Genomic DNA, 22404 nt, shown 5'->3' on the forward strand with positions numbered 1-22404 from the left:
CCACAAGTCCCTGGTGAGTACCTGCTATGTGCCCCTATCCAGTGCCTGTTTCTCTGGTCCTTGACCCAGGCCCTCCCAAAAGGAGCTTTCAGTTTAGTAAAGGGGAGACAGCAAGGCTAATTAGAGACAAATCAGAGACTTAGGGCTGCTGCTCAGAGAGTGACCCACAGTAAGCAGACATGTGCAGAGGCAGAACCAGTGTGGGTGGGAGTTTGGGGAAGGACCAATCTTAGGCTGAGTAGAGCTGGGACAGGTATCAGAGGGCCAGTATTAGTCTGGATGGTCTATTAGGCCAACACGAGGTGGCTTTTTTCATATAACAAAATGTTCAACAACTCTCGTAAAATTGATACGATGTATAAACCAGGTGAATTAAAGTTAATGTTTAAGGTTTAGGATTTAAGGGACTAGAAAGGCCTTTGTGGCTCCATCTGGAAAAAGCTTTTGGGAACACCAAACAGGTGGCATCGGGCCTGTGGGGGATGTGCACAGCCTGGGGCCCCAGCACGTGTATTTCTAGGCACCGTTTTCTCCAGGGAGGTCGGGGAGAGGGAGGTATGCCCTGGCCTTGATCTGCAATATTGAGGTCATTGGTAAAAGTTCTTTAGGTTTCCTTAAAGGTGTTACCAACAGTCATATTGTGGGGTGAGTTAGGGGGACAATAACTTAGGAACACTGTTGAGGAGGAGTGCTGTCTTGAAGGCCGCCTATGGCCATGTGCCTGCTTGTTAGAATCGTGGACACCAGAAGACAGGGATGGGGTCTAGGGAGCTTGACTCTAACTGGAACTCAGCTGGGCACATGGCAATTGGGAGTCCCATTCCAGGCGCAGAACTGGGGTGCATGGTCGCTGGATGTGAAGGTCTGAATAGGAAACAGAACACTAGCTATATCCCAAAGGAAGCCTAATCTCACAGCACTGCGAGAGTGGGGGTGCGGTGCACCAGTATTTTTTGGTGAATGCTAATGTTGGTTTAAGTACCTGGGCTGGCATGCCCCTTCCTGTTATGTGAAGGGTTTAGATCCTTTCTTGGCTAAGAAAATGAAGCACTAGGCTGACTGTCATTTTATTATGAAGTTTCTCCCATGTATGTAACCTTCAGAGTGAACAGGCTGTGGCAACTTCAAATAAAAATCAGATGAACCAAACCATCCCCAGTTTACACATGAGTGTGTTCTGGGGGAAGGAAACCAGCTTCTAAAAGGTAAAAAAACAAAAACAAAAACAAAACCAAAAAACAAAACCAAAAAACAAAAAACGTAATGCAGAAGTAATCAAATATTTGTTTAAATTATTACTTGCTATGCAAACAATTTTAAGAATTTAATGGAAATTTAAAATAGATGTCTATGGGGAGAAAGGGAAGGTGTCCTTCAAATAAGTTTCCCCTAATATTGTTTTAACTATTTGTCTTTAAAATGTTTTTCCTTTTATGTATTTGTACACATGTACGCATATCTTATGGGGTCACAACCCTATAATATGCATAGTTCTCTTTCCATTTTCACCTTGGCATTTTTATATAGTAGCTTCATGGATTGATTATCTACTTACTTATTTGAGACAGAGTCTTGCTCTGTCACCCAGGCTGGAGTGCAGTGGCGCAATCTCAGCTCACTGTAGCCTTGACCTCCTAAGCTCAAGTGCTTCACCTACCTCAGCCTCCCACATAGCTGGGACTACAGGTGCATGCCACCAGGCCTGGCTAATTATTTATTTTTTTGTAGAGATGGAGTCTCGCTATGTTGCCCAGGCTGGTCTCAAATGTCTGGGCTCAAGCAATGCTCCCACGTCGGCCTCCCGAAATGCTAGGATTAGAAATGTGAGCCACCACATCAGGCTGGATTTTATTGTTTTAATTGCAAGTTGACAATTTATAATTGTATAATTTTATGGGGAATAAGATGATGTTATGATTTATGAATACAATGTGGAATAATTAAACTAGTCAGCATATCCAGCACCTCAATACTTAATATATTTTGTGGTGAAAACATAAGAAGCTTCATGGATTTTTAAATGAGCCTTGTTCACAGTTGCATAATGTGTGAGCAGTTCAGAGTTGGATAAAATACTCCTCTTCGGAGAGCTAGGTTGTTTCTGTTCATTTCCTATTAGAAACAGTATTTTCATGTTAAATTTAATGATTTCTTGAAGAGAAATGTTGTGGGTACAAATTAGGGAACAATTTAAGGAAGAAAAGCCAGGATTTAAGGGACTCAGAAAGTGGGCAAAGAAACTTGAAACCGTTAAAACGGGCCACTGTGAGTTGCTCCCCGCCTCCTGGATGTCTCACCTGAGGTCACGTGTGCTTCTGGAGGCTTTGAAGATGGTTCTGCGTCACTTTCACTGCCCTGTGTTAGGTCCACTCAGATGCTATGGAAAGGTGACTGTGTTTTACTCTTCTCTGTATAGTAAGAGAAGGGTGGGCTCCTCTCTATAATACTCTGATCAGAAAAATCCAAAGTTGCACTTTTCACTTTGCAAAGCCAGTAATGGGCTTCACAGAACTTTGGAATAATGATCACGTCATGCCTGAAGTGTTTTATTCCTGATCACACTGGTGGGACTTCTGCTTGGGAGAGGAGACAGAAACTACGGGAACTTTAAACCCAAGGTTTTGATGTCCCTGCTCCCTTGAAGATCCATGGAAAAGCAGTAACATACAGTCACACATCACGGGATTCAGTTTACAATAACTTAGGCAAGTTGCAACAAAACAGTTAGAAAGTAAAATGACCAACGTTTGCCAAGTTTCACAGTCCACTCTGAGGGGGAATCCTAGAATCTTGGCCTTGGAAAGGATACTTCGATCCCTTGTCCTGCTGACTGTCTACTTTCTGAGGTCTCCTGGCAGATGGGCATGGAGCCTGTTGACCTAGAACCTTTCCTGAGACGGGGAGGTCACTGCCCCATGAGCTACGTTGGTTGCTCTAATTGTGGGCAAGTTTTTCTAGTGGCAGTGTCATCTGCTGTTCTGGAGCTTCCTCTGGTGGCCCTCCTTCTGCCTGTGGAGTAACACCAAACATACTGATTTTTCTCTGCCCATGCTTCAGCTGCTTATAGCCGAGGCTGGGCTTCTCCCAAGCCTGTTCCTGCCTAGCCTGAACATCTTATTTTCTAATTTATTTCTCATTAGACAAAATTCTCAAACTGTTGCCATTCTGGCTAGTCTTCTCTGGACGAAGTCTGGTTTGTCAATGTCTGGCTTAAAGTGTGGTGCTCATAATGATGTTTCTGGGGTTAGAACTTGAGAAATTCCACTTAAGCTTGGGAGAGTGAAAATAACAGAAAAAAAAAAAATAGACCTACTGATTCAACCCAAATTTATCCATTGCCTTCTGAATGATGGGGCCAGCTGCTTCTCTGGGTTACTGGGGTGGGGTGGGAGGAGGATAATAGAGCCCCAGAAGAGTTGGGCTTGACTTGCCTTTTCCTAGCAAAGAAAATAGCGTCTCTTTTACTTGCAGTCCTAGAACATCCGGCAAGATTCTTAGAGATCGCACATCTATCAACTTTCTGACGCCACAACCTGCCCAAGATCACAGAGAGATTTAATGACAGGGTCCTAAGTTGGAGTCCAGATCTGTGTGGTTGTTTCTATCAATTTCTGCTGCTCCCCCCTTCTGCCTGCTCTGTCTCTCCCTCTGCATTTCCCCTGAAACCCCTACTCCTAAGTCCCTTTTACTATTCTTACCTGAAAGCTTGCTTTTGAAAACACAAGCACCAAAGTCATAAGATACCTTGGCACCTTTTTTTTTTTTTTCCCATGAGAATCTTTTACACTGTGGTTTGTGAAGGAAGCTGACTTTAACAATCTAGGTGATATGGTGGTTATAAAGAAAGAACAGTGGCCGTTAAGATAATACGTGTCTAAATATGTCAGGAGGTGCAAGAGCTATCTTGTCCCACTGGGGCTACAGGAAATGTATTCACCAAAATGTGCAGGTCATAGATAGGTCAAAGAGATAGCACAGTACAGTACAGGGGTCAAACCAGCCACAGTGTGATTTCTACAATGTGATCTAAGATTACTGGAACAGAAATGCCCATCTTTAGAAAATACCTTAGTGTTCATATGGGCACTCGTAGAAAACTCATTTAAACAAAATTTCTGCAACATCAAGGACTATCTTTAATTTTATACTCTGGTCTACATACTGCCTCTGGACTATTTCTTAGGTATTCGAATTTGTTCTTTTGTTTCTGTATGCTTTCATTCACTCACTCATTTAATAACTATTTTTGAGTGCCTCCATTATGACAGTGACTCTCTTCCCTGCCTCCTCTTTCTGAATTCTCTGAATCCTTTAAGATTTGGCTGGAGTCTCAAATCTTTTGGGATGCCTTTGTTGTTCATTCCAGCCCACAGACTTCTTCCTCTGCTCTTTATACTTCCTGTACTCTTCATCTCCTTTGGATATTTAATGCTTTCATGTGTAGACTTTGCCAACTGGCCTTAACCAATTGGATAAACAAACTGAACATCTCTTTAGCCATTTGCAGCCAACCAAGTTCATGTGCATTTTCTGATTTCATCCCCACAGCATTCAGGTTAGTATTATCATTCTCATTGCAAAAGTAAGAAAGCTGAGAGCTCAGAGCTTAAGAGACTTGCTTGTCACACAACTGAAGGTAATGATGCAAGACTCAAAACTCAGATTGCTTCACCTGACTCTAAATCTTCTGCTTTTTCTCTTTCCCCACACTATACTTGTCTAAACTTCCTTTTATTCTCTATTGGGTTTTACATATTATTAGCACTCGACTACATTCTCATCAATTGAATTGCTCTGAAACTTTCTGCTTTAGTTTGAAGGCTATTGAAGGGCAAATTCACTTGGAAACCATCAAGGAAATATGGAAACGTCAGATTGTATTATGGCCATTTTTGTTTCTAGTGTTGTGTTAGTTGCTTGGGCTGAGCCTTCCAGAAGACAAGGAAGAAGATAAAATCAATACATTGCCATTATAAAGCAGCTTACTACTACACAACTTCAGCTATCATGTCATGTCCCCCTCGTATACCCAGAAGAGAAATCAATATTTGGGGTGACTGAGGAGTGGGGAGAGTGCAATCAAATTGCCCTAAACACAACAGATAGATCCCTGACATCTAGCACAATTCTGTACATTCTACCCAGGTGCCTCAGCATCCACATCAACTCAGCTCAAGGTTGCTATTTAAATTGGGAGTTTGGCTTTGTTTACTTGTTGGTTTGTTTTTCATTTTTTTAATGTGGGCTCTGGCAGGTCTCTACACCAGCATGAGCTTAAGGAATTATTAGTTCCACACACTATCCTATACTTGGTGCCATATTGATCTATTTACATTACATCTGTGAATAAAGCAGTTTCATTTCTTCCCTTCCTATTTGTATACCCTTTATTTCCTTATCTTATTGCAGTAGGTAGGACTTCCAGTACTATGTTGAAAAACAGTGATGAGATTGAACATCCTTGCCTTATTCCTGATCTTAGGAGAAAACATCCAGTGTCTCACTATTAAATATGATATTAGCTGTAGGTTCTTTGAGGATGTTCTTCATGAAGTTGATGATGTTTCCCTCTATTTCTAATTTGCTGAGAGTTTTATCATGAATGGGTGTTGGATTTTGTCAACTGCTTTTTTTTTTTTTAATCAATTGATATCATCATATGACTTTTTTTTTCTTTCGCTTATTGATGCCTTGGATTACACTGATTTTTCAAATGTTGAACCAGCCTTGCATACCTGGGATAAATTCCACTTGGTTATGGTGTATAATTCTTTTTATACATCATTGGATTCTATTTGTTAATATTTTATTGAAGATTCAGATTGATCTACTTAAGCCACAGCCATGAACAAATCACTCTCTTGTTCTAAAGTCTCAGTGGTTTCCAATGCAATCAACTAAAATCCAGATTTTTTAGTCATTCAAAGCCCTCTATAGCCTGGCTTCAATTTACCTTTCAGTGCTTCCCTTCCACTACATTCTGTGAAGTACCTTTATTTCTCTAAACTTTTTCTATAGTTTCTCACCTTCCTGTGTTTGAATACCCCTATTCCCTTCATCTGCTACTAGGTATAACTTTCCATTTTTTTCTACCCCAATTTTCTAAAAGCTTATTTCTCTTCAATATCTAGCTTAAATAATAATAATTCTCCCACACTGGTAACTGTGTCTTTTCTTTTGTCTCTGTCTTCTGAAACATACTATCTCATATATGAGGCACTTAATGGGCATTTTCTGAAATGAAAGGAACCTGGAATTTAACTTTGGCCTTGTTGATCAGAATATGACTCCAGTCTTTGCTTTTTTATTTTAGATATTGAGATCATCTAGTCCAGTTTTTCAATCAGAGTAGTGATCCTATCTATAATATCTCAGACAGAAAGACGTTTCTGTGATGGTATTCACTACTTCAAGATCCATACTGTTGCTGGACTTTGTTAAGTAGTTTATGTGATATATTCGGAAGTCATTGACCCACCTATGACTTCCATCATTGATACAGTGGTCACTGGAGGAATGAAATGTTTATAGGGAGGCAGCCTATAGAGTAGAAAGAGTTTAGGTTTTGTCACCGTTCAGTCTTTGGATCAAAGTTTACTCCGCTACTTACTAGCTGTGTTGTCTTAGATGAGTCAATGCATTTGCCAGAGCCTCCATTTCTCCATCTTAAAAATGGGGATAATACCTTTCTAGGAGAGTTAGAATGAATGACAAAATGTATGCATGAAACAATTATGTAGAGCTTCAGGTACAGCTCCTGGAATAAAGAAAGTGTTTGACAAATGGTAGCAACTATTGTTAAGCTCCTTTAGTGTATGCAGTACTCTATTATGTGTCATGGGGGAATTTATAAACTAATTTATAAGACTAATCCTTCCCACTTAAGGACCTTAAGGCTAATTTGAATTTTGTCCCAGATTTGTTGCTTGAGATGAATAAGAGGAGAAATGTTCCTTCACTTGCCTATGGGATGAGTCCAGGTTGGCAGGTGAAGGTTGTAACTTCCAATGGAGGCAATGTCACAGTTTCTTGGGATCAGAGCTGGTCTTCTAGAGTTGACTGATATATGACCAGTTCAGCTGAAGTTTCCAGTGGTGGGTTGGGAAGGCCAGACTATTACTGTGATGTTTGTGTGGGAAGGAAAAAGGGAAACAGACCCTCAGGGTTCAATGGGTAAGCTGAGTGAGCTATAGACAGTGGGGCAAGAAGGGAAAAAACAAATGAGAATTCCTTAGAACTTTCTTTTCACATCATCAGAAGACTTTGTGGGGATGAGTAACTATTTTCAATGATAACAATTCATAGTGATATCCAAACCTTTTAAAAACATCAGTACAGTCTTCCCCCTTCTCTCTCACAATAGCACTCTCATTTTATGACTTATGAAGGTAATCATGTGTAGCTCATTTTGGTTAGGCCATACAATATTTTTTAGCTGTGAACTGGTATTAGGATTCGAATGTCCTGGGTGCTTTATTAAATGTTTTGTGGTCTTAGTGGGCAATTGGTAATAGCTACTTTGAACATTTTCTAGGCTAACATGCTAGAGGGTGATCTCTATGACATACAGCATTTGGAACTTTGCCACAGGTTGGAATAGATGCATAACTAGCTCCTGTGGGAATCATCGCTGCTCTTGTTGGCCCCCTTCTTGGTGGAGGTTCAGTGAATTTTCATGCTGGCTCCAATCCTGATCAGACTCCTTAAACTGGCAAAAGAAGACATTAGCCCCCACCCTCTACTTGGCTTATGGCCAAAGCATATCCAGTCTTCCTTTGACAAGAACAATACATTATGTGAATCTCCAGTTTTTGCCTGATAGTATAACTTCAAACTCTGCAGCTCTATTCTTATCAGAAGCTCATTTTTTAAAAAAGAAATAATTGTTCATAGAAGATTGCTTGAAGGATAAGCCGTTCATTTCTTTTTCCATATGCTACATGCTATCCTTGGGTCAAGAGGTACCATCAGATGGTGGCAGACTGGACTGAATTGCCTAGGTCTTTCAAATAGTTCATTTGATTAACAGAACTTTGGGAACTTTGACGTTTGTTGTTAGTCTACACTGAGGAACTGAAACCTGCTATTGTATTCACTGAGGGTCATTACGGAAGGTGGAAGTCATTCCAACCTACTACATTGGGGTGGGGGAAAATTCTCCCTGGTTTCAATAACAGGAAAACTTGGCATCTGCTGTTATCTTTTAGAAACCAGAAAACTTGTAATCAATATTACCCTCTGTGGATTTGCCACAGGAAGCACGCTGTAACATTTGTGGTCCACCCTCTCCTTAGTATTGTGTCTTATGCCTTGTTTTATCTCTTTTGCCCACTTTATTTTTCCTTTGGCCTAATTTTCTCATTGAAACAAAACTATAATTGAACTTCAAGGAGATCTGCAGCTGCCATGAATTCCTTTATGAACAAGTTAGGGCAAGGCAGAATTTTTAAGAGCCTACTGTCCCTTGGTGAAGGTCAGCACAGTTTATGGGAAATTCCAGAGGAGAGAGCAAAGAGGGGAGTATTTGCCTGAGAGAACAAAGGTCAGTATCTGTTTGCATCTCAGCTCTGCAAAACCCTCTTCTAACCCTTACTGGTCACATGCAATATGCTCAAACCACGAAGTTTGGTTTTTTAAGGAAATTACAGAGGTGTTCCAGAAATGGAAATTCTGTACTTAAGTCTCCAGAAATCCAGTCAGACTTTGTGGGTGATTGGGGTCAGAAAGCCAAACACGACCTCTGTCAAGACTCCACAGCCCAGTTAGCTGTACATCTGGGGGAACTAGCAGCTGCTCTGAGCACCCCTCTCCCCTTGCATGGCAGTCTCATGCATCTCCGGCTCAGCTCACATGTGCAGGTCTCCAATTGATTCACTTTATTTCATCCACCAAAAAGACAGGTGGGCCTTCGGTCTTGATAGATTTCTGACAAAGAGGTAGAGGTTCTTGGGATGACTCTCAGAAGTCATGGCATCCTCAAGCCAAGAATATCTTTGGCTGTGGCCTCTCCCCTTGGCTTCCCCGACTCCCCCGCCCTCTGTGCTCTATGCTCAGCCTACAGTGACCTCCCCTCTTTTTGAACATTCAAGTGGTATATGCGTCCTTCAATGCTCAGTTCCAGTCCTTTCAGTTCTCTCTACCCCTCTAACAGTTACCCTCTATAGCTAGAATTTCTGCAGCCTTTGGTCTGGAGCATGCTTAGCCCTTAAATTCTGCTATCCCTGTGACTAGGACATTTTATTTGTGGTTCCTCTCCAACTAGATTTTAATCTTCTAAATGGGAACATACATATCCTAGCCTTGGTCTTTTATTTTTCACAGACGCTAACATGATTCTAAGCAGCAATAGTTACTAAAAGTCTCCTTCTCTTCCTCTTCATCATCTTTCTCCTTTCCCTCTTTCTTGCCCCCTCCTCCTGTTGCTCTACACTATCATCTTCCTATTCCTCCTGCTTTTCCTTATTAGCTGTATGTGGGACTCGGTATTAATCAGCTTTGCTGTGGTGACAAGTAACCCTCATACTTCAGTGGCTCAACAAACAGATTTGTTTCTGTTTCATGAATACTCTAGATTAGCTGGGGCCCTGTTCTGTGTCTTCTCATCTGGGACCTAGCTGAAGGAGAAGCCCAGATTCAAGACAAGTGATGACCAAGGGAAATTGTAAGAGAACTGGAAAAAACTTGCATTGTCCCTCATGCTTTCCTCTGTCATTTCCATTTACGTCGTATTGGCTCCACTGAGTCTCGTGGCTGAGTCTGACATGGGCAGGGAAGCATACCCTACTTACAGGAACATACTCAAGTCACTTGGTCATGAGTATCTTGCAATCATCTCTCAAGAAAGGGAGCCAAGAGTTGGGAACAATGGAAACATTTACTACAGACGATTTCTAGTTGCCTGGCTCTGCTTAGTGCATTACATGAGGCTATGAATGTTCAGTTCCAGGTACAGAAATTTTATGACACATTTTAGGTCTATTCTAGTCCCATTTGAGCCCTATTTTGTAATGAGGAAATGGAAACTTAGATAATTTAGGCAGCTTTTGAATGAATGTTTGCATTTCTTTCAGCTTTTCTTGTTGACTGCAAATGCCCAGGTTCCACCATCATTTCTCTTCTCAAACTAGTGCTCCCTCCCAGTACCACTCTTACAGTTTTCCACTGTGATCCTATAGAAAAAGAGCCCTCAGTAGGTCTTAGATGATTATTTATTAACTCTGAGATGAGGAGAGTTATATCATAAAAAAACTCTGGGCAGTGGCTCACAGCTTTAATTCCAGCACTTTGGGAGGCCAACAAATTCTAGAAATGCAGGGTCTCAGAATTTTACCTCCCATGTATCTTTTACCAGGAATGTACTGGAGCATGTGCTCCATCAAAACATTTGTGTCTCCTCTGTTGCCAGTGAGAAAGCAGTATGCAATAGAGGATGAGGGCCACACTCGGAGAACGAATGTAGTGGGTAGTCTGAGAGTGAAAGAGAGCAAAGGCACAGGGCATACCAAGCAGCAGATAGCACTGTTTCTGCTCTCGGGTCCATATGACTTGATGTCAGACATTTTCCCCCCAGTCACATGAACCAATATGTCTTTTCTTGTGTAAGCTAGTTCCAGTTTGATCTGTGTTCCTTGCACCAGAAGGAGTCTTGACCAACATAATGGATATGACAGTTGCATGGCTTTCTAAAAATACCACTTTTGATCTGGATATGTTCACATAACTTTTGCAAAACAAACAAAATTCCTTCTTTCCTTTCAGAGAATCAATTGAGCACAAAAATGTGCTGTGTACAATGTTTCATCTGGCTAACAACGACGACAATGGATATCTATAGCAAGTTGTATTTCAATTTTTTTTCCCAAATTTTGCTGAGAGTAAAAAATAACATCATTAAATAAAACTTTTCAAAGAATAAGACTTATCTCTACTTCCATCAATGTATATTTTTGCAGTTTCCTGTGTTTTCATCTGCTGTTTCTTCATGTGCAAGATAAGGTTTTCCATGGTTGTAATCATGGTGTGCCCCAAATTTGGAACTCTACTTTTTCTCTATTAAATCATAAAATCTTCATTCATCATATTTAATGTCTGTATAATAGGGTTTTTCAATCTCAGCATTATTGACATTTGGGGAGACTGTCCTATACACTGCAGTATCCTTGGTCACTCCTCATCAAGTGCCAGTAGAACTCACCCTCCCCCCAGGCTGGGACAACCAAAAATGTTTTCAGACATTGTCAAATGTCTCTTGCGGGGCCAAGTCATCCTTCACGGAGAAGCATTACTGTATAGTACTCCTTTGATTTGACACCATAGTTTTTTTTTTTTTTTTTTAAAACAAGTCCCCAATTTAAATTACTTCAAATTTATTGCTTTTACAAATGATGCAGAACTAAAAGTTCTAGGTATACACCTTTTTATAATTCAAAATTGCTGTCTTGAGAATAAATTCAATATGATCAAGAGGTAGAAACACTTTTGTAGATTTTGACACTCATTACTAATTTGCTTTTCAAAAGAATCCCACCAATCTTGGTATCAGGAACAATGAAAGAATGTAATAGTTTTCCTGCCATCTTGCCAGTGCATTATCTAATATGTTGCAATTTCAGCATCATGTGGTGAAAGGAATCTAGAATTTGAAGTCAAACTGGCCTGGATCAAAACCCTACATAAGCACTGATAGCAAATTGGCCTCAGGTAGTTACTTTATCTCTCAGCTCTGATGTTTGTAAGAGTGTTTGAACATCTCTACCTTGCAAGGTGGTTGTTCTTGAAAACAACTGTTATTAACTGTCATTATGCATTGCTGTCCTGGATATTCAAAATACCTCTGCCCGTAAGGCAGGCAGTGGAAAATATAATTTCTGTTATACAAAGGCCGGAGAGGGGAAGGAATTTATCAGAGTCACACAGGAGACCTGGGCTTCCACAGAGCCTGGAGGTTTATTGCGCCAGAGAGGCTGTTGCATTCTAGCCATCTGTATATGCCTCTACCAGGTGCCTGCCCTGCTGCAGGCTGTGGGAGTTGCCAGAGGAAGGGGTGGCAGAGATGACTGTCTGACGCGTGAAATTACAGGAGCTCCATGTCTGGTACTGCTAAAGATTCCCAGATTCTAGGGATTCTTCTCTGTCCTTCACTCCCAGGACTTCTGTTGTCAGCATGACTGGGCAGCCCTATGCCTGACATATGTCCTGATTCCCTTTACTCTCCCCAGTCGGCTCCTAACTGGTACCTTGCTTCTGCTGTCACCCTCCATGGTGCAGTTTGGTATCTCCATGGTACTGTTTAAGGCCTCAGCCTTAAACAGTAAATTAGATTATGTCACACCTCTCCTTGACCCCTATAATGCCTTCCCATTGCACTTAGAATAAATACTAGCTACATAACCAGGGTCAGTAACTTACCCCAGTGGCTCTCAACCTTATGCTTTAGAGTCACCTGGAATTTTTTTTTTTTTTTTTTTTACAGATTTTTAAAAATAACCTTCACTTTTTAAAAGCTAATGTGTGCATTATAGGAAACTGAAAACCACTAGAAGCAAAGAACAAAGTCATCCACAATCACAAGCAATTTAGTTTCACATGTCCTTCTAAGTCCTATTTGTGTAGATACAACATCCAATTTTATGGACTTGAGATCATATGTTATGTATCATGCCTTTTCACACATCATGAATATTTACCAATTCAAAATCTTAAAAAGCTATATGAGTATTCTGATAACCAGCAACACATTACACAAACTCCATCTGCTAGAAAAAATATAATCCTCCCTTTCTTAGGACTAAAATTTCATAGAAGGCCCAAATGATAACATGCCTCTAGACAAAAGCATTAGCAGAGTTCTGATTAAAACACTGTATTTTCTTAATGCTCAATTTAAAATGAAACATAAAGCAGCAGAATACACTATGTATAATGTTTCTAAGATAATTTATATCTATACCATTAAAATATTAGCAAGAAGGTATGTTTCCATCAAATTACTTACTGTATTCCTATAGTACAGCCAAAAGAGTTGCACATATATCAATGGCTAGTGTCAAAATGTAAACATGGACACATTTGCATACATCTCTCCCTTTATACTTCATTCTGCCCCTCTGCTGCCAACCTAATGAACAAGTTCTGACATACACTGCTCAGACGTGGTTTAACGATTCCATGTCCAAGATGCATCTTTTCCATCAATTATAACAAAAAAAATTAATAAATTGCCTAATTCACTAGCTCTACTTTTTAACATACATTGTCACCCCAGGACTTTCATAAAGCTCAGATGTTGCAAAATAATAAGACTTGTCCACAACAAACACAGGCACTTTACTGAAAATGCTCATATAGATCTACGGTTATGATTTTAAACCATCTTCTAGATATGGAGATACTAGCAAAGAGACCTTTCCTTCATCCTTCCTCTTCTCCCTCTTCTCCCTCTTCTCCCTCTCCCACCATCCCAATGACTAAGTATACTACTGTGTCTAGCTCCAAGGGGTGGATTACCAAACTCAATCCCAGAAGACAGGACTTCCTATAAACAAACAAAAGGACATTTATAAAGGGATTGTTTTACGTTAGTCAACTTATATACAGTAGTGAGCATTAATAAAATGTACACAAAACCACGGTTAGATTAGAACATGAAAATCTCTTCAGATATGACCAGACTGGCCTAGAACTTCCTTCTCAGGTCTTCTGTTCTATGTCCTTTAACTCACTGAACAAACATGGAAGCTTTGCTTCCAGAGGTGGTCTATCCATTTCAAAGTCACCTCCAGAAGACATTTATTTTTGTAATTTTTTTTTTTTTTTTTTTGATACGGAGTCTTGCTCTGCCACCCAGGCTGGAGTGCAATGGCGCAATCTCCGCTCACTGCAACCTCTACATCCGCCTCCTGGGTTCACGCGATTCTCCTGCCTCAGCCTCCCGAGTAGGTGGGATTACAGACGCCCACTACCACTCCCGGCTAATTTTTGTATTTTTAGTAGAGACGGGGTTTCACCATATTGGTCAGACTGGTTTCCATCTGACCTCGTGATCTGCCCGCCTTGCCTCCCAAAGTGCTGGGATTACAGGCGTGAGCCACCGCGCCCGACCTATGATTTCTTTTTAAACAAATGAGAATTTACAAGATGTGTGATTTTCTCACTGTCATTCGTCGGCAACCTCTTCACATCTAGAAAGCCTAGATGTGGAAAATGTTTTCTTTTAAAAGGTTGGAGGGAAGTTGAGAGCAACTTTTTCATGTTATATACACACAAGCTTTCTATAAACGGTCAATAAACCTTCCCAAAGGGTGGTGGGCATGTCCAGCGGGCCAGCTGTGCCCTGTCATCCTACCATTTCTCTTGCGACATAGAGGTCTGGTAGAACGATCACCAACCCGCGATGGCCACTCATCCTTCTACTCACCCTCCTCCAGGACTTGGCTCACCTTCTGTGCCGTTAACGCCTCTGTCGATTGTCCTCAGGACTCAGTAGGTCTCGTTCAACTGGGACTGAGCGGTCACTGCAGGTCTACCCTCTACGTGGCTCTGTGGCCTAAGGAGGCCTCCGTAGACCCGCCCCTCCACACCCTAGCGACCTCCCTGTCACTGCCATGCTTCCGGCCAGCCACGGCAGCTGCCACTCAAAGGCTCTGCATCCGGACGGCTTGGCAGGGGTCTCCTCTGGAGATCCAGCAGTCGGCGGGGTCGTCTGGGAGAGGCTGCCGCCACCATCAGGTCACAGAGGTAGGTTGAGGAATATGATCGATGCTCCTTCAAGGCCTGGGTGTGGCCAGTGGGAGCCACAGCAAGGGCTCTGGGTTGTCTGCAGGGTGGGGGCCCCAGTCTGTCCCGGGGCTCCCCCAACTCACTCGTTGGCCCAGGGTTGGAGGGCCCCAGGGTAGCTAGCCGCGGAGCTCAGCGTCTCACTGTGATCTCTGCCCGAACCCTGGAAGGCTTTTAAGAAATACCGATACCTGGACTTCCTACAGACTAATTAAACCAGGCATGTTGGTTTGTCCAGACTTTGTTAGCTCTTTGAGCCATTTTAGCATCCAGGGGTTCTTGGGGGTATGAGCCCAGACTGGTATGGAAATCCTTACTTTGTCAGGCTGAGTGGATTTCTGTCCTAGGTCTATGAAAAACCAGGAAATAAGCCCATGCATTCATTAATGTTCACATTCGTTCGTTCATTTGTATAGGAAATTCTCATTTATGTTCATCAGTAAGATTGGTCTGTAATTTTACTTCCTTAAAATGTACTAGTCAGGTTTTGATATCAAGATAATACCAATCTTATAAAATCAGTTTTGAAGCTTGCTGTCTCTTTTGGTTTTATGGAAAGTTTATGTAAGACTGACAAAATATCTTCATGAAGTCTTGGGTAAAGTTTACTTATGAGCATCTGGGCCAAGAACTTCTTTGTGGGAAGGTTTATATATTAAATTTTTTGAAATTATAATACTGTTTAGATTTTCTATTTCTTTTGGCAGTTTTGGTGAATTTTATTTTTAAACAAATTTGTCTATTTCATCCAAATTTTAAAATTTATTTGTTTTAAGTTATTCAGAATATCTCTTATGAGATATAATTATGACATAATCATGAGATATCAATGTCTGTTGGGTCTGTAACGATGCCCCTGTTTTTATTCATAATATCGATATTTGAGTTTTCTTTTTTTATTTGAACAGTCTCATCAAGATTTATCAATTTTATTAGTCTTTTTAAATAACTATCTTTTGACGATATTTATCTTCTCTAGTATAAAGGCTTGCCCTAAAATATGTAGAGTCTAGGGCAAGAGTATTGATGAAGGAGTACATATATATCATACTATATATAAAAATATATATATTTAAAGCCATAAATTAAGAAACCGTTGACTTTCTCCTACCATGACAGAGCTATATAACTACAAAATTGAAAGATATGTAAAAGCTGTGGTTTTATATATGGCTAAAACTAGTGAAACATCAGGGATAACTGAATTTTATTTTTATTGAGAATATCTGGCTATTCTGGTTATGGAATGATAATGTTTCAGTGAAAATTTTATTTTTCTGTATTTTAAATAAAATTAAAAATTATTTTAATTGAGTTTTTCACAAAATGAATTTTGATTGACTGTAATGTCAAATTAGACAGCCTTTCCTTAGTCTTTGTAGTTATTTTAAAAATTCATTTTAATTGGAAAAACTTCTTTCTGCAGAGGCAGTAGCCACTGAAATTGTCAATAAAATACTTAAAGCACTACTTTGATTAGGAAATGAAACAAAAATTTTACATGTAAGTACAAACTTTGTAATGTGGTTGCATGACAAATTATTACTGCTGAAATACAACAAAATATTTTGACTTCATCAAAAAATCCTTATCACCATCAATTTATAGCAATATCTAGATCTGTACAGTAAGTTCTTTTTTCACACTTTTCAATGCTTAGATATTATAAAAACTGAAGGCAGAATTTATTCCACAATTTTTTCAAAACTCCTTCAATCAAGACTGTACCTTGATCTATAATTGTCAAAAAATAGACTATACAAATTATTTGGGGGCTTATTTGAATGTGAATCCTTTCCTTCATATTCATACAAATGTTTTTGTTTTCTTTTTCTAATTTTCTCATCTTACTGGAATGTCACTTTATGGTATATTTCTCATGTGGTTTCTTTTGGACTTTGAAAAATTATTTCCTCTAAAGTTGTTTTTTAAGTTTGTAATCCTTTTAAAAAATACAGTAGTCAAATGCAGACCTGCTTGGGTTTTTTGGTAAGTTTTAAAATATTATAGCAAGCAAAAGTTCATACCAAACTGTATTTTCAAATTAAAAATATCATTTTTAATATTAAGAATCAATTCTTTTTTCTTTTTTTTAAGACAGAGTCTTGCTTTGTTGCCTGGGCTGGAGTGCAGTGGTACGGTCTCGGCTCACTGCAACCTCTGCCTCCCAGGCTCAAGTGATTCCCCTGCCTCAGCCTCCTGAGTAGCTGGGATTATAGGTACCTGCTACCACGCCTGGCTGATGTTTGTATTTTTATTGGAGACAGGATTTCACCATGTTGGCCAGGCTGGTCTCGAACTCCTGACTTCAGGTGATCTGCCTGCCTTGGCCTTCTAAAGTGCTGGGATTACAGGGGTGAGCCACCGCGCCCAGCCAAGATTCAGTTCTTAATATCAAAGACCACAGACCACAAGGCACTTTGCTTGACAATTGTCTGTTGTTTTGCTTAGCTCATCTAATGCGTTTTATATCTTGTCCAGATCAAATCTACTTATTCTAAGAACATTTGGTCAGTGTTTCCATCATGTATCTCAGGGTATCTGTGAGATCAAATTTGATATGTGTTTCACCAAGACACTCCATATATAATCTTAAAATTATATATGAACATACTTTGAGTATCATTCGCTTTTGACATGAGCCTGCGTCTCCTAGAAACAAATTCAAACTGCGGTCCTGTATAGTGCTAATAATGCTTTTAAGTAGTGCTTGGCCACAATTCTGGCTCATTAATGTTTTTTAATTTACCAACCATATTGGTACTTTTGTTAAAGGCTTACACTAGACCGTCTTTTAAATCAATTCCTTTATTGAAAGTAGTTTCTGTAGTTTTTTGCTTAAGGCAAAACTTGTACTTTTTATAGCAGGTGAAGAATTCATCAATTCCTAGTTTCCCTCTTCTAGTAGTTCATCAGTACAAATTAGGGATATTGTTAAATGTAACTTTTGTTCCTGTTATAATCTAGTTGAACAAAGTAATATTCACTTTTATTTTATGCATTTATGTATGATTTCACTACTTTATTACCTATTAAGTTAATCATTATCTCATTTATTTCTCCATCTTAGATGGTAACCAAAGTTTCTTAAAAAAAAAAAAAGTTTCACTTCTATATCTTGTCACTGTAGCACTGTTTCAAAATGATTTCCTCTAAACCTATACCTTGTCTTTATTTTTTTTTTTAAATATTACGTGATTAGTGCCCTAAAGAACTTCAACTTGCTTGGCTAAAATAATGAGACATAATTTTATTCTTTTCAGAGGATCAAAACAAGTTTTTTGTTTGTTTGCTTTGTTTTGTGTTTGTTTTGTTTTGAGACGGAATCTCCCTTTGCTGCCCAGGCTGGAGTGCAGTGGCACAGTCTCGGTTCACTGCAACCTCCACCTCCTGCGTTCAAGCGATTCTCCTGCCTCAGCCTCCTGAGTAGCTGGTATTACAGGGGCCCGCCACCACACCCGGCTAATTTTTGTGTTTTTGGTAGAGACAGGGTTTTCAGTGTTCACTTACCTTAATTGAGTACTATCACAGGTTTGCTGATAATTAAGTCTTTTTTTTTTTTTTTTTTTTTATCTTTTAGTATAATAGTTGCATGCATGTCTTTTGTGTGCAAGTAATGTTTTCCATTAACCAAGAACCTAGGTCTCTCCAGTCACAGGTATTTTATTTTCATGATCAATGCTAATTTTGAATATTGATTATAAAACATAGCAATAGTTACAAAATTCTTCGTCTACATTTCTACATTTGAAATAGTTTTGGTGTAAAATGAAGTGTTAAATGTTCTTGCGTGTTCATCCAATGGAAAGTTGTAAACATTAGTTCATATCAGACTGCGTTTGAGATACATTCTCTTGCTGTGTGAGACGTGACTGCGCTTTCCTACAATCATTGTCCAATAAGCAGAGTAAAGCCGTGGAGGTTTCTTTCTTTTACATGAAATGTACCAATTCTAAAACATGATTTTCTTTTTGTAATAGAAAGGCCAGAGTATAAATTTTTAATTCTGAGTTGTGCATTAGATCAATTGTTTTCACTGTCACTTTAGTATGAAGTTGTAAGAGCTTCATCTGATTTGTTCACATTGCAGATTTGACAAAAATAATTTTCTTGCTTGTTTTTATTTTGATAAAAAATTATGTTTCATTGAGCTACGATTTTCTAATGTATTTTTCTCACATTCTGTTTTGCGTCATGTTTGACAGAGGTCTGTTTACTTTCATTGTTTCCAGTAATAAAAAACTTAACAGATCACCACTTGGGATATTTTTCTGTTACTTTTTTCTATCATTTTTTTCTTTCCTGAGTTCTGCCTTGCCATTTTTTATCTCTAGTATATCTTTATTTTTACATCTCAAACATCTAAAGCATTTTTAAAAAGTTTTTAATGTGCTCAGGTATATGAAATTTGAATATATCTTCATTAAAGATTCTAGCTAATATAAAAAATTAAAAATTGTGTTTCTGGCTCACGCCTGTAATCCCAGCACTTTGGGAGGCCAAGGCAGGCGGATCACGAGTTCAGGAGTTCGAGACCATCCTGGTTAACATGGTGAAATCCCGTCTCTACTAAAAAATACAAAAAATTAGCCGGGTGTGGTGGCGGGTGCCTGTAGTCCCAGCTACTCAGGAGGCTGAGGCAGGAGAATGGCATGAACCCGGGAGGCGGAGCTTGCAGTGAGCCGAGATTGCGCCACTGCACTCCAGCCTGGGAGACAGTGAGACTCCATCTCAAAAAAAAAAAATCTTTCATGAGTGTTTCAAAAATTGTATTTTTTCTAAACTGTGCGAAATTACTTACTGAAATAAAATACAAGCTATAATTGAACTATCAAAATTCTAAGTAAAAATAATTTAAATCTGAAACATGCTGGGTGTAGTGACTTGTGCCTATAATCCCAGCACTTTGGGAGGCTAAGGCGGGTAGATCACTTGAGCCCAAGAGTTTGAGACCAGCCTGGACAACATGACAAAAACCCCTCTCTACAAAAAAAAAAAAATTAAAAAATTAGCTGGATGTGGTGGTGCACATCTGTAGTGTCAGCTACTTGGGAGACTGAGGAGGGAATATAACTTGAGCTTGGGAGTTCAAGGCTGCAGTGAGCTGGGATTGTGCCACTGCACTCCAGCCTGGGCGACAGAGTGAGAGCTTGTCTCAAAAATAAAAATTAAAATTTTAAAAACTCTGAAACATTTAAGTTTTTTTATTAATTGTTTAATGCATATTGTTTTTATAAATATAAGCTTCATTATTCTAGCATCCAGTGTCCATCTAGTTGCCAAGATGAAGAATCAGAATTACATTTCATGTATATTACATCTAGACACACATATATACAAATTTAAGAGTAATATGGCTTAATATTGCAAAATGCTCCTCAGCCATCATGAGCAAGTATTGTGAAATTGGCAGTAATTTGTGAGTACCTGTGGAACCATTAATTGGAACATAAAAGGAGCAAGAAAATGAATACCTAACACTACTGGGAAGTAATTTTTTTTTTTTTCATGTGAGAATCTACTGAATTCATGCTGAGACTTAGGATTTGGAAAGTTAATTTGTCTTGTTTTTTACCTAAGTGCTTTGTCACTTAAATGCTTTCCACATTCTAAGGAAGTGTCCATTTCTGTTGTTGGCAGTGGCAAAACCCATAAATCTTTCTGGCCTGATGGGTAGAAGAGATTCCCTGGGGGTTTGAATGCCATTGTTCACGGGTGTATTTAGATTATGAATTGTGTTGTGACAGGGCTGAGAACCAGATCCTAAGTGATGGAAGTTACCATATGTTCCTTAATAAATTGTGTGTGGGTGTGATGCAAGGTATGGATGGGGATTCACATTTTCTGCACGTGGATATCGAATTGTTCCAGCACCATTTATTGAAAAGACTATCCCTTTTTATCACTGAATTACTTTTGCATTTTTATCAAAAATCAATTGACCATATCTGTGTATGTCCATTTATGGACTCTATTCCATTGATCTGTTTTTCTATTCTTATACTGTATTATTATTTTTTTTACAATGTCTGTATTGTAGCTTAATAATGTCTTGAAATTGGTTTGTATAAGTGCTCCAACTTTGTTTCTAGTTTTCAAGGTCATTTGTGTTATTTGAATTTTAGAATCACCTTACCAATTTCTACAAGAAAGCAAGCAGGAATTTTAATTGGGATTGCATCGAATCTATAGATCAGTTTGGGAGAATTGGCATCTAACCAATACTGAGCCTTCTAATTTATGAACACAGTACATTTAAGTTTTTTAATTTTTTTGTCAGCATGTTGTTTAGTCTTCAGTGTATAGGTCATGAATGTCTTTTGTCAAATGTCTTATTTCTTATTTTGATACTATATATATGTACACACACACCTAGATGTGTATATGTGTATATAGAGAGAGAGAGAGAGAGAAAGGAAAGAAAGAAACAAACAAGCAAGCAAACAGTGTCTTTGTCACCCAGGCTGGAGTGCGGTGGCACCTCATGGCCAACTGAAGCCTTAACCTCCTGGGTTCGAGTGGTCTTCCCATCCCAGCCTCCTGAGTATCTGGGACCACAGATGTGTACCACCACACCCAGCTAATTTTTACATTTTTTTTTAGAGATGGGGTCTCATGTTGCCCAGGCTGGTCTCAAACTCCTGGGCTCAAGTGATCCATCTCAGCTTCCCAAAGTACTGAGATTACAGGCGTGAGCCACTGTGCCCAGCCAAGTACAATATTTTTTAAACTTTATAATTGTTTATGGCTAGTATATTAAAATAGAAGTTATTTTGTATAGTGATTTTATATCCTACAATCTTGCTGAATTTGCTTATTAGTATTACTTGCTTTTTTGTAGATTCTGTAGGATTTTCTAGAAAGATATTCATGTCATTTGTAAATACAGATAATTTACGTCCTCCTTTCCTATTTGGATGCCTTTTATTTCTTTTTGTTGCCTTATTACAGTGGCTAAAATCTCCCAGTATCACGTTGACTAGAAGTGGTAAGAATAGTCATCTTTGCATTATTCATAATCTTGGGGGAAAGGCATTCAGTCTTTGCCATTAAGTAAGATGTCACCATAGGTTTTTTATAGATGCTCTTTATCAATTTAAGGAAGTTCTCTTCTTCTGTCTGCTGAGACTTTTTTAAAAATCAGAAATAGGTGGTTAATTTGATAAAAAGCTTTTTCTGTGTCTTGATATGGTTGTATGGATTTTCCTTTTTAATATATTAAAATGAATTAAATAATTAACTTTCAAGTGTGTAACCAACCTTGTATTCTTGGGATAAACACAACTTTGTCATTATCTATTATCCGTTACGTATGCTATTAGATTCAATTTGATGAAGTTTTTAAAAAGGATTTTTGCTGATATGTTTTTTGAGGAATATTGTTTTTTGTTTTTTGTATTTATTTATTTATTTTTACTTAGATATCTTTGCCTGTTTTTGATATTAGGAGAATGCTAGATTGCAATAATGAATTGGGAAGATTTTTCTTCTCTTTTTGGAAGAGTATATGTAGAACTAATGTTTATTTCTTAAATGTTTGCTAGAATTCATCAGTGAAGCCATTGGAGGCCAGAGTTTTCCTAAAAAGATATAAAACTATTCAGGTTATTTTTTTCTTCTTGAATGAGG

General features: G+C 38.9%; 1 long non-coding RNA gene across 1 annotated transcript; it reads right to left on the reverse strand.

Moving 5' to 3' along the window:
- Window positions 1-1842: 1842 nt before the first annotated feature.
- LOC135966695 (uncharacterized) lies at window positions 1843-15207 on the reverse strand. The gene is made up of 4 exons (XR_010580237.1): window positions 14439-15207; window positions 3432-3533; window positions 2298-2573; window positions 1843-2112 (listed from the first exon to the last, which is right to left on the reverse strand). It is a non-coding gene; the product is annotated as an uncharacterized lncRNA (long non-coding RNA).
- Between the last annotated feature and the right edge of the window lie 7197 nt (window positions 15208-22404).

The sequence above is a fragment of the Macaca fascicularis genome, chromosome 13 (assembly GCF_037993035.2).
Source record: "Macaca fascicularis isolate 582-1 chromosome 13, T2T-MFA8v1.1".
In the NCBI taxonomy this organism is placed as follows: Eukaryota; Metazoa; Chordata; class Mammalia; order Primates; family Cercopithecidae; genus Macaca; species Macaca fascicularis.